The sequence below is a fragment of the Electrophorus electricus genome, chromosome 8 (assembly GCF_041902795.1).
Source record: "Electrophorus electricus isolate QZ-2024a chromosome 8, ASM4190279v1, whole genome shotgun sequence".
Taxonomy (NCBI): Eukaryota; Metazoa; Chordata; class Actinopteri; order Gymnotiformes; family Gymnotidae; genus Electrophorus; species Electrophorus electricus.
In genome coordinates, this window is record NC_137504.1 from 4,638,262 (window position 1) to 4,651,094 (window position 12,833).

Genomic DNA, 12,833 nt, shown 5'->3' on the forward strand with positions numbered 1-12,833 from the left:
TTCCAAATAGGACGTTCAGCTGTTCCATGCTGAAATGCTACACGTTTGGAGATTTTAGCTTTTCTCATGCCAGAGCAAGGCTTCTGGACATCAGCATTCAGCATCAGCATGAAAAAAGGAGTTACAGTACATAAGCTGCCCCCAAAGACAAAGACAACAACACAAGTCATTAGCTTTCATTTTGCAAAACCTTTGGAAAACAAGCCTGGTGCAGTTTTCCCATGCCAAAAGCCAAGCTAAAACACTGGGATCCAAACATGAGTGCTGTGCAAATACCATTATGTTTTCCAGTAGAATCTCAAATAAAAGTAACCTCAGGAAAGACTAAATACATTAGATGAAATACACCATCTCATTTCTTTGTCCAGTACCCTTTTCATACACATACACACACACACACACACACACACTCAAACTTAAGATGACCTTGTGGAGGTCAACGGCGATTGTGGCCTTCCTCTAGCGGGGCCAGGAGGTTGGCCTTTAGTGGGCTGATCTGTGCTTATTTAGCTCATGAATAATGCATGAGACAGAGGTTTGCAGGGCTCTGTAGGGATAAAGTGGCTCACAGGCCCCGCCCCACTGCCCTGCACACCAGCCCCACTCCAGGATCAGCTCCCTCTGCTGCCGCTCCGGAGGTACCTTTCATGCTCCGCTGGGCAAACATTTTCCGGGTCAGATTTTCAATTACTCTGAGAGCGGAGCCGACTCCTGTCCCTCAGGCTCCAGGCACACGCGCGCTCACACGCACGACGCATCAGTCAGCGGGGCCAACGCCCACGCTAAACAAGCTTAGCTCGGGGAGAAAATGGAAAACGTGCGGGGCCAGGGATCGGACCCCGGCAGCACGGCGCCTCTGCGGGGCGACACATCCGCCGGCGCTTGGCCCAGGGAAAATCAACAAACAAGGCACGGCAGGAGTGGGGTGGAAACTTCCAGCTTGAGAGAGGAGATGACAGAATGGCTGTGTAAGATTCATGCCAGGGTTTGTGACCTTTCCAAGGAGTGCCTACTTTTGGGGATTTTTTTTTTAAAAGGTTTGATAGGTGTAAGTCTGTGTCGTGAAAAGAGCAAAATGGAGTCCAAGTCACGTTGGCTACAGCAGTTCACTCCTCATCTCTTTCTCTCTGTCTGGATGAACATGGTCTGTTCTTTCTCTCCTTCTGTGGGTGTCTTGGTGGACGCAGTCTGCTCTCTCTTCCCTTCTGTATGTCTGGATGAACGCAATCTCTGCTTTCGCTTTGTCTCTCTCTTGCTCTCTCTCTCTTTCTCTGTGTGTGCCTGTGTGAACATGGTCTTTATTCTTGCTCCCTTTTCCCAGTCTGTTCGGTCTGACAGGGTGGTGTCACAGAGGAACATGTCAGGTGTCAGTGTATGACATACTACACTGCTCAGCTCTGACACACAGTCTTTAATTAAGCCCAACAGAACTCGGCTTCGGTCTGACACATCCTCATCCGCATTCACATTGTCATACCCACCCACCCACACACTAGCGCGCACACATAGACGCGCGCGTGCGCGTGCGTGCGCTCATGCACTCGCTCACACACATGCACACACACATGCTCACACACACACACACACACACACACACACACACACACACCCACACACACACACCCACACACCCACATGCACACACCACATCACCAGCACCACAGGCAACACTCTGACTGACACGGCCATTCACTCTCATATCACAGAAATGTGCGGCATCGTTTTTTAAATTTTTTATTTTATCTGCTCTGATAATCATTTGCTTTATCAGGAAATGGCGGCTCCTGTGTCAGCCCGCCAGCGTGGCGGCCATGGGCTGACTTCTCTGGCTTGAAAAGTTCCAACTCGGCCTTGTCAGTCTGCAGAGGTAACCTGGGGAGAACGTAAGAGGGCGTAAGAGAGTGAGGACAGAGAACTCTACACTGTCCCAGTGATGTGCCTAATGGCGCTTGTGTTGCTATTAGTCCAGGAGAGGATCAGCGGTGCTGCCTCTTGCTCGCCGCACTCGCGCTCGTAATCCGAGGCCATCCGCGTCAATGGGGACAAGGATGGGCTTAGCGTCGCCGCAGGGGTTCAGATCTGGGGGGGCTTCTGGGAAGCCGCGAGGGGAGGAGGTAGAATAAGGACAGGAAGCGAGTGTGGCAAGGTGAGCCTGGTTAGGGGGTGGGGCACCTGACGACGCTTTGAGCAGTGCGTGAGATTGGATGGAACAAGAACAGGGGTTTAGAGTGTTCCTGACACACCAGATTACGGTGCCGGGGACAGGAGCCCGAACCTGCCTATCGCACCGGCTCGTCGGAGGAAAGGAAAGTGGTGTGGGCCACTCCAGGCATGGTGCGGTGTGACAAATAGGTGCTGCAAAATCGCAGCTCTTCCCGCTACACACACTCCTCCTTCTGCTTATCACTTCCTCCTCAGACGCAGTAAACAAACAACTAAAGCAGACGGAACCAAAACAAAGGGGATGTTTCCTGCAGCAACGCTCCCGCTCTCCGGGTGTGGCTGTCGCTGGCAGCGTCCCGCTCAGCGGTGCTCCCGGGAGCCAGACTGCTCCGGACAAACGTGCCTCGCCGTGCAGGAACACCAGAAAGTCGAGGTCTCGTCCGACGTCGTTGTGCTGCCGATGCTCTGATAACATGCTGTTAACCGACACCTCAGACGCAATGTAGAAGCCAGTCTGGCCATCTACTCAGGAAGGAACTAAAACTGAAGCCTCACCAGACCAAAAGACAGAGGCCAGGAGAATGCTAATGAGGTATCAGAAACATTCCCCGCCCCAGACGCTGCCAACTCAAATTAGTGGGAAGAGTATGGGGGAGCCAGGAATATATTTCCATATGAATTCAATTACCAGGGATAAAAATGGAATCCCTAAATGGTGATAATGGTAAATAAATGTGAAGAAAGTTGCAGCAGCAGTGGCTTTAGGTTCTCCGAGAGCCGTCGCCGGGGAGATGGAATCCACTGGGGAGTAATTGGAGCGTGAGTGCGCTCATTTACTTTGACTTAACGAAGCAGGACTGTGTAAAGAAGCACAGCGCCAAGCCTCTGATAATAAATAATGACCTGTCAATTACTCCCAAGACTTTCAGTGGGATCTGTGGCACATTACCAAAGGCCTGTCTCATACAGAGACACATAAGCATCCTCTCACACAGATGCACACACTCACTCTTTCTCATACACACACACACACACACACACACACATGCAGGTGCACAAACACTCTTACTTATTCACCTTTGTCCCTGTTTTGAATTTCAGTGCCTCTCCATCTTTCACACATAAACACTTTTGTCTTTAGCACTTATACATGCAGGCGCGCGTACACACACACACACACACACACACACACACACACACACACACACACACACACACACACACACACACACTAATAATAGGCCTCATCTCTGACAATGGCACATACAAACATCCACATGCTCAGCCCCGTCAGCATGTGCAGATGGAGCTCCACTTACTAATTGAAGGTGTTAAGTGGCCGGCTGCTTGCTAGAGGACATGTTTAATTAGACAGCGAATGCCAGGGGAAAGAAGGGATGGGCAGGAATGATAATACGGCGAAGCAGGGGGACACTCACACAGCCCTCGCCGCCCCCGCGTCTGACCAGACGTGCACTCTTTACCTCTCGTGTACGCAATTAGCTGCGGCCCGCGTCGGCAGCGCCGAGCGCAAGGGGTCTGCTTTCTTGACAGAGCACCAGATCCTACTGTTTACGCGCATGTTCTGCGGGACAACTGATGTCCTGCACGGCCGGCTGTATTAGCTCGCGTGGCAGTGATAACGTGGCAGGCGCAAACAGGCGGGGAGAGGGAGGAAGGAAGAGTGTCTCTGTCGAGACCCACGTCTCCCGTGTCTGCGTTTTAATCAGCCGTCGTCGTGCATCTGTCTCTCACCACAGCTGTGTCAGGAAGAAGCATGATAGGATCAAAGCGTCAGATTTAACCAGGATGCTGTTAGCCTTATTGACCAACAGATTTTTTTGATTTTTTTTTCCCCATGAGCCCAAAAATAGACAACCAGTCACAAGAAGTGCACATGCACTAAACTCTCCTGCTGAACTCAATCCTCTGTCATGGAGCTAATGTGAACTTTACCAGTTCACATGAAATTCACCAACATTATCTACTCTAAATCTGAGAACAAGCACATTGTCAGCGACTTAGCCTCTCTCTCTCTCTCTCTCTCTCTCTCTCTCTCTCTCTCTCTCTCTCATTTTGTAAATTGGACTCATTGCAGGGTGGCTGTTTGTTTAGGAATTTTCAAGTTCCTCTTGACCATACAGTTGAGGCTATCTGGGTTTCTGTGGGCTTGCCTCTTGTGCGACCCTGCTTGGCACATCTTTCCCCGGCGCATGTCCCCACCGAGCCACTCGGGGGGTTTGGGGAGGGCTCCTGAAAGTGGCCCACACGGCACAGGGCTCTGCCAGACATGTCAGCACATTACTTACATCCAGATAACATGTTTACAAACATGCTAATTTGCAAAAAAAACAAACAAACAAAAAAAAAAACAACTGTCGAGAAACATCCTTAATCAGCCCAGGGAACCTGGCTTTTAACCTTTACATCAAACCTCCCGCTGTATAATAAATAAATAAATATATAAATAACAAAAACACAACCAAATCAAAACAAACAAACAAAACCTATCTGGAGCAGGCCACATTTGGAGGGGCTTTGCATGCTTATTAAAGATGCACACCATAGTGTAGTCTCTGCCTTCACTTTGATATGACTTCCTTTGTGCTGTATGATTAGGACTCCTGAGAGCCAAAAGCTTTGACAAACAACTCATTATAAGCAGACTTTAAATCGTTACTACTAGTCATACAGTAGTTCATTTCAAACCAAGCTACCTTTTCTCTTGAAAGCTCCAGGAGTTGTAGTTCAGAGCCTCTTGGCAAAGTCTGCATTGACATTTGTTGGCTTTACTGTGGAATTAAGTAGAAATACTGATTAGGATGAAAATGTGTCACTCTCCAATGAATTTACAATCTCAAATATCCAATTAATTGATCAGCTAGAAAAAAATGTCACTTTCTTTTACTGTTTTAAACATGCTCCCTTATATGGGAATCCAAAGGGCAAATGTCATAACATTGACACTTCTCCTGTGAAGTCTGTCTTCATGTAATCATGGGTACAATTTATCTGGAACAAGTTCAGTGACTCTTTAAAACATCCACAGAAATGAAAAATGTAGGTACAGTGGCGTGAAAAAGTGTTTGCCCCCTTCCTGATATCTGATTTTTTTTTTGGCATGTTTATCACACTTAAATGTTTCAGATCATCAAACAAATTTAAATATTAGACAAAGATAATGCAAGTAAACACAAAATGCAGTTTTTAAATGAAGGTTTTTATTATTAAGGGGAAAAAAAATCCAAACCAACATGGCCCTGTGTGAAAAAGTGATTGCCCGCCCTTTGGCCACACCCAGGCCTGATTACTGCCACAGCTGTTCGCAATCAAGACATCATTTAAATAGGACCTGCCTGACAAACCGTAGTCGACCAAAAGATCCTCAAAAAGCTAGACATCATGCAACGATCCAAAGAAATTCAGGAACAAATGAGATACAAAGTAACTGAGATCAGTCTGCAAAAGGTTATAAAGCCATTTCTAAAGCTTTGGGACTCCAGCAAACCACAGTGAGAGCCATCATCCACAAATGGCCAAAACATGGAACAGTGGTGAACCTTCCCAGGAGTGGCTGGCCGGCCAAAATTACCCCAAGAGCGCAGCGACGAATCATCCAAGAGGTCACAAAAGACCCCACAACAACATCTAAAGAACTGCAGGCCTCACTTGCCTCAGTTAAGGAGTCAGTTCATGACTCCACCGCAAGAAAGAGACGGGGCAAAAATGGCTTGCAGAGCAGAGTTTCAAGACGAAAACCACTGCTTAGGAAAAAGAACATAAAGGCTCGTTTCTGTTTTGCCAGAAAATATCTTGATGATCCCCAAGAATTTTGGGAAAATACTCTGTAGAATGACGAGACAAAAGTTGAACTTTTTGGAAGGTGTATGTCCCATTACGTCTGGTGTAAAAGTAACACAGCATTTCAGAAAAGGAACATCATACCAACAGTAAAATATGGTGGTGGTAGTGTGATGGCCTGGGGCTGTTTTGCTGCTTCAGGACCTGGAAGACTTGCTGTGGTAAATGGAAACATGAATTCTGCTGTCTTCCAGAAAATCCTGAAGGAGAATGTCCGGCCATCTGTTCGTGACCTCAAGCTGAAGCGCACTTGGGTTCTGCAGCAGGACAATGATCCAAAACACACCAGCAGGTCCACCTCTGATTGGCTTAAGAAAAACAAAATGAAGACTTTGAAGTGGCCTAGTCAAAGTCCCAACCTGAATCTGATTGAGATGCTGTGGCATGACACTAAAAGGGTGGTTCTTGCTCGCAAACCCTCCAATGTGGCCGAATTACAATTCTGCAAAGATGAGTGGGCCAAAATTCCTCCCCAGCGCTGTAAAAGACTCATTGCCAGTTATCGCAAACGCTTGATTGCAGTTGTTGCTGCTAAGGGTGGCTGAACCAGTTATTAGGTTTATGGGGCAATCACTTTCACACAGGGCCATGTAGGTTTGGATTTTTGTTTTTCCCTTAATAATAAAAACCTTCATTTAAAACCTGCATTTTGTGTTTACTTGTGTTATCTTTGTCTAATATTTAAATTTGTTTGAGGATCTGAAACATTTAAGTGCGACAAACATGCCAAAAATTAAACTTTTTCACACCATTGTATATTTGATGTGCTGTGTTTTCTTTTTTGCACGATTTAACTTGTGCTTCTTTCTAGGGATTAACAGTTATTTCTTACTTTCTCAGATGACAATCAGCAAAATGGCATATTTCCACACAAATGTAAAATACACGGACAAACACAGACGAAGCATATGAAGGCTCCCAAATGCCTGAAGTGAAAACGTAGAGCTAAATGACAATAGCCCAGGAGTTGAACTACATTCACCCATCTGCCACTCTTCCACGGAAAATGTCAGATCCGGCTGAGGCTCATTACCGAGCAGCAGAGGACAGCCATTGGCTGGCATCTTGCACTTCCTCTTCATAGGTGCACAGGATCAATAAATGTAAAATGTGATGTTCTCTGCCATCTCTCTCCTCCATATCGCTCCATGAAAATCATCCAGTATCCAGTCCTCACAAGAAGGAATATTAATGGCATCTGCTACCAGAGCCCAAAATGCCAAGGGTAAAGAGGAATCATATAAAGGCGACAAATAAATCTAATTAGACAAAAATATGCTTATACGCCTGTAGGTTGAGGATTAGCCAGATGTTGTTATGCAATCTATACTCGTCAGAAATTACAATCTGACTTGTCTTGCTGAGGATATTGGAATGTGTATTAAACCTGGGGGCCTTATCTTATGAAGGATGGCAATCTATTCCTCCTCCCCCTGTCCCACCTTCTACCCCTCTCTCCGCCCTCAACCCTCCCCCTGCCCTCCCTCTCCCCTCCGCCTCCCTCTCCCCTCCCCCTCTCCCCCCTCTCTCGCTTTTACATACTTTAGTTACAGGCATTCATTTCAGAAGGTCACCAAAGTTGGATGTTAGTTAGAAAACTGTCTATCAAAAATAATGTCCATGCTGGGAAATGGAAGGAAAATAGTCATTACTGCAGTCTCTTACCTCCTTCTGGCCTTTTTTCTTCTGTGTACTTCTGTAAAAAAAAAAAAAACTGTGCTGTTGTTGCAAATACAGAACCAGATATCAAAAAAACACTTCCATTGCCACCAGTCTCTTGAAAATGCAAATAACCAAATTCACAACCCTGAATATTTCCATATCCACAATATGCCTGAGAATATTTATTATCTTTAAAACTAGTATTAACATTCCATATCCTAAGGGAGGGCAATATAGTACATCACCTGAGGTACTCTGAATCTCTCTCTCTCTCTCTCTCTCTCTCTCTCTCTCACACACAAACACACACACACACACACACACACACACACACACACACACACACACACACACACACACACAGATATTCTTTGAAATATTTGACTGCTCGTATGCCTCTAATGAGCACAGGGGCATGTGTTCATGCTCTGTCTGTGCAGCACAGGAACACGTGGAGTTTTAGTTCAACAGAGAACAGTGCCATTAAAGGCTAAAGTCCAGGCATTTGTTCATCCTTCTCTCTCCCAAATCAGCATGCTGTGAAATGTCACCTGAGCTTAAGCTGTGTTTATCCGCTTTTATAAGGTGCCACATCCTCAGCTCCAATCTCAATGTCATTCTCATCTGAGAAACCTTGAGCAGAGACAAACAAGTTAAAGTAGGCCTCACATCCTTTAGATTGACTATATGCAATATATGCGAGCTATGGAGGATTCGTAGTGAAATGATGCTTTGATTTATGATCTGAAGTGTCACGCTTTCTCCTGTTCTCTAGTCTCTGTATTGGTTTTTATTGGTGGTCGAACACCGCCATCTCTGAAGGGCTGGAACCTTTTTATGAACCAGCATTAAAACAATACCCCTATGAGCCTTGGTGCTTAAATTTTGCATGTGTTAATCTTTCATTATTTAATCTTTAATGTAATATTCTCCATACTTCGGTGATTAACACCATCTGCAAATGGTATGTACATTAACGAGAAACCTGGAATAATTGTGTTTTAATTATTGAAAAAAAAGGTTGGAAATGTTTTTCGCAGTGCTACTCATTTGTAATAGCGAGGTGTCTGAAAGTGCACTGCTGTCAAACTCCAGGAAGCACATCAACTGTACAGCTGGAGCATCAACAGTAATGACACCACTGAAGTGCCCCTATTAGAAGTCGGGGAGCTTTTGCATTCTAAATGTATTTATATGTACTGCATTTTTCGAAAGAAGAATGAAGTTGTATATTACTGACCCACAAGCAGACACAAGGGCCAGAGACTGAAATCCCATAGCCCTGAGATGAGCGGTGTACACAGGAATGCACAGAGAGGCTCTCAGCAGTTTTTTCTCATTTATACATCTCAGAGGACACTCTAACACAGGCAGTGGTCATCTTCTGTAGAGCACGCACACAGCTCAATAAACGCAGCCTCCATATTATTTATATTCAAATATGTTTAGCTGGAATAGGACCCCCGGGAGACGTACACACGCACACATACACACGCAGCCAGACTGCAAAAGTTTCCAGCCTCACTACTCCCTTGTCCTGCCTGCCTATTCTCATCTCCCTCCCACACACACGCTCTGTTTCTCTCTCTCCTCTTTCTCATCCCATCTCTCCACTGCACACAATCAAAATACTACTATACCCACTGCTTGCATTTAGTCACTCGCCCCCCCACCATTGCTTGTCTCTTAAAAGTAGTCTCTCACTCACCATCTTGAGAGCAGGCTTAGTATTGCACACATGGAAGAGCAACACCAAAATATTTCCCTTGTCTTTCAGCAGCCTGGCTTCAGACACTATCTCCAATTGCTGTCATGTTAAAATCAATAATTTAAAGCCTATGCAGCTCCGGAGAGCACAGTGTGGCTGTCAGCCGTGTGTGTGTGTGTGTGTGTGTGTGTGTGTGTGTGTGCTTGTGAATAAGTGTGTGTATGTTTATGTGGATACGCTTGTGTGTATACAGGCATGTGTATATCTGTGCGTGTGTAGGTGTGTGTGTGTGTATGTGTGTGTGGTACCCTGCATTGCTGCTGATGGATGGATGTGTGGATTTATCACAGACTAGCCTCAGCTCCCTTATCAATTCCTAAAGCAATTAACGTCTCAGCCAGGTGCACGCCATGGCCCATCTACACAGACAGGGCCTGATACAGACCCTGTCTTATTACGACGGAAAATGTCAAAATACCGGCCTTCGTCCTCTGTGCACGCATGCACACTGTGTGTGTGTGTGTGTGTGTGTGTGTGTGTGTGTGCGTCAGCCCTCAGGAAAGTGAAAGATGGGGAAAGTTTGGTCCAGTCTAAGTAGGTATGCAACATTAGCTAACCCTGCGAAGTCTGTTTGGAGACACGGGGCATTTTCTCGGTTTTTGTATATTTTTAAATTCACCGTAAAGGTTCATACTTACAGTATGATCCCCATCTGCTTGTGCTTTGGCGTCGACGCCCTGCTCCACGGCGTCATGTGCGTGAGGTGTCTCCGGTAGAAGGGTTTCATCGCTTGCTTCTCACTGAGGCACTGTAGGCTGAAAACCAAGGACTGCTCGCTATAAATGACTGGCTCCCAAACACTAAACATGATCCCAGCAGTGGGAAGGCCGTGGGAGGGAGTATTAATAATCCAGTCACGACGCACTTTGCTATTCGCACTATTATCTTTGGGGGGGTGGGCAACTCATTTCCAAAAATGGCTCTGCACATAGCGCAGGATAATCATATAATTTGCAGATTTAATTGGAAATATAAATCCCAATGCACATGCCATTAGGAAGAGCTTTAATACACACCTCTGTGCTTGATGCATGATGACACATCGCAAATGTGGAGGGTCAGCCATGTCACTTTTAAATATCACGTCCTCCTGAGGAGCCAAAATGGAGCCACGATGCAGCAGGCACATTTAAATATCGGACTGGGGCTCGCATCTCCATAGAATTTCTCTCTCTCTATCTATTCTCTCTCTGTCTATTCTCTATCAATTACTCTCGCTCTCTCACTCTATTTCAACCCCCCACCTAGTTTTCTTGCTCCCTCGGTTTGTTTTGTACTCTATTTCCATTTCCTCTGGCTGATGGTGCGTGTCACTGACATGGTTTTATATATTCAGTACCAAGCAGCTACACTGCTCTTACTTCACATTAGTGCGGTGTGGCTCCTTCGCCGACAATGGCTGGGAATTAGGTTGTTATAAGGTAATGACATTTAATCTAGATTTAGGCTTCTCTTTCTCTCTTTTTTTAAGGTAAGGAAAAATCCATCAGATATGCCAGCGGAGCCGTGTACATTTCCACACCTCCACACACGTAATGCTTTATCAATAAACCAGTCGAGTGTTGGCTGTTTTTTTTTAATGGACTTGGAATTGCACGCTCAGGCTCCTAATTTCGAAGGCAAACTCAGCTTGGCAGGCTTTCAGGTGCAGGACAGAGAAAGGCAAAAGTGACAAGGTATGGACGAGAGCACAGAGGGAGCGTGGAAGAAGCCATAATATACAAAGGAAACAGACAATGTACCTTGATCGGCTCTGTCAGTCCGCTCCCAGGCACTTTACCTGGTAATCCTCGTCTAGTCAACACACTCAAAGTTAAGACTCCATGCTAATGCAAGCTCATCGTTTTACATTGTGGTAAACTTGCATTCGTCGATATATCATGTTTCACGCTTTTCGTTCTAAAGTGGAAATAGGTTGGTCCAAATTGCATCTTAAAATTCCCGGCAGGCTATCATATAAAGGGCTGTACCCTGGATTGCCACAGAGACATGTGAGCCAGAATTGGACATTGCAATAGTGGGAGTGCAAATCTAATGTGTATTGACATGCTTGAGCCTCTGCCTTTAAATCTAATTCACTCTTTAAAGGAGACTCATTGGCGTTGGCCTTAGAAAACCAAACGGTTCGCTGCAAATAGGGTTAAGGCCAACAGAGTGTATTTACCTTGGACGAGATGTCCAGGTTTTGAGATTTGGAAGCTTGGTGTTAGATAAATGTATTTTTGTACTAGTATTGGCTTTTACCTGACAAGTCAACCCCTATCTCCCCATTCCAAGATAATGAACTCAATGCATTTTTTCTCCCTAAATTGTTCAGAAGAATTGAAAGGGACTACAAAAGCGCCAAGTAATGATGCGCTGGGATTTCACTCTACCCTTGAGAGGACAATAAGGCCAGTTTCACTCAGTTTCTCTTATAACAACATAAAGCCTTCCTTTTGTATCACCTTAACATGTTATAAAACAATTCTTAAGCAGATATGCCTACATCATGGTGCTTTCCACCAATCAGGATTCCTAATTTCATATAAGATATATGCTATATTCAATTTGAATATTGAATAATATGAACAATGAATTTGGATGAATTTTGAACTCGTTCCTAGCTAACACTCATCTTTACCATAATGCTCTTCCATACTAGCATTTAACCCAGAGGAGTTTACACACTGACAGATTACTCTGCTTCTACTGATCTATAGCATTCAGAACACCGCTGATTGATTTAGGGGTGAGAAACATTATAGGTCGATACAGAAAGATTTTTATTTCTTCAGGGCAATGTCTTTCAAATCTAACAGCATGAAAGAATGCTGCTTTAGATTGGTAATGTACAGGGCATGTAGTAAAGCGTAGAAATATTTTGTGGGCTGAAACAGTTATCATGGTTTTGTTTTGTTTTTTTTAAGTTACATAAAAAATTTATCTCAATTATTTGTCAAAACCCGTGAGGCAGTTGAGTGTGCAAGCATGTTGTTCTCTGTTGAATAGCTAGACCTTCCCATACCCTCTAGTCAGAATACTACAGTGATGCCATATTATAGCCTAACCGCGTGTAAACCACATTTTAATATGTCCTGTTCACTGCGGTCCTATCTGGTGGCAGGGGATTACTGAGGGAGAATGGAGGTGGTAAAACCCACAGCACAGAGGGGATGAGGGAGTCCAGCGAAGGCGTGTACAGCAGCGTCTCTCTAGCCTGCTCCGCTGCAGCTCAGGGCCGACGACGTAGGGAGAGCTGGCCGTGAACACAGGCTTTCCTAAACAGCTCTCAGCTAACAGGGGAGTGGAAGCGCAGCCTCCACAGACAAGAGGAGGTAACAGCAGGGTGAGGGTGTTGCTAGGGACGGAAGTGGGAGAGGATGTCAGAGTGTGATGG

The 12,833-nt window shown here is 45.4% G+C and overlaps 1 long non-coding RNA gene across 1 annotated transcript; it reads right to left on the reverse strand.

Moving 5' to 3' along the window:
- Nucleotides 1-1,724: 1,724 nt before the first annotated feature.
- Nucleotides 1,725-11,215, reverse strand: LOC113573469 (uncharacterized). The gene is made up of 5 exons (XR_003410209.3): nucleotides 11,197-11,215; nucleotides 10,093-10,209; nucleotides 7,690-7,720; nucleotides 4,881-4,955; nucleotides 1,725-1,872 (listed from the first exon to the last, which is right to left on the reverse strand). It is a non-coding gene; the product is annotated as an uncharacterized LOC113573469 (long non-coding RNA).
- Nucleotides 11,216-12,833: the final 1,618 nt, after the last annotated feature.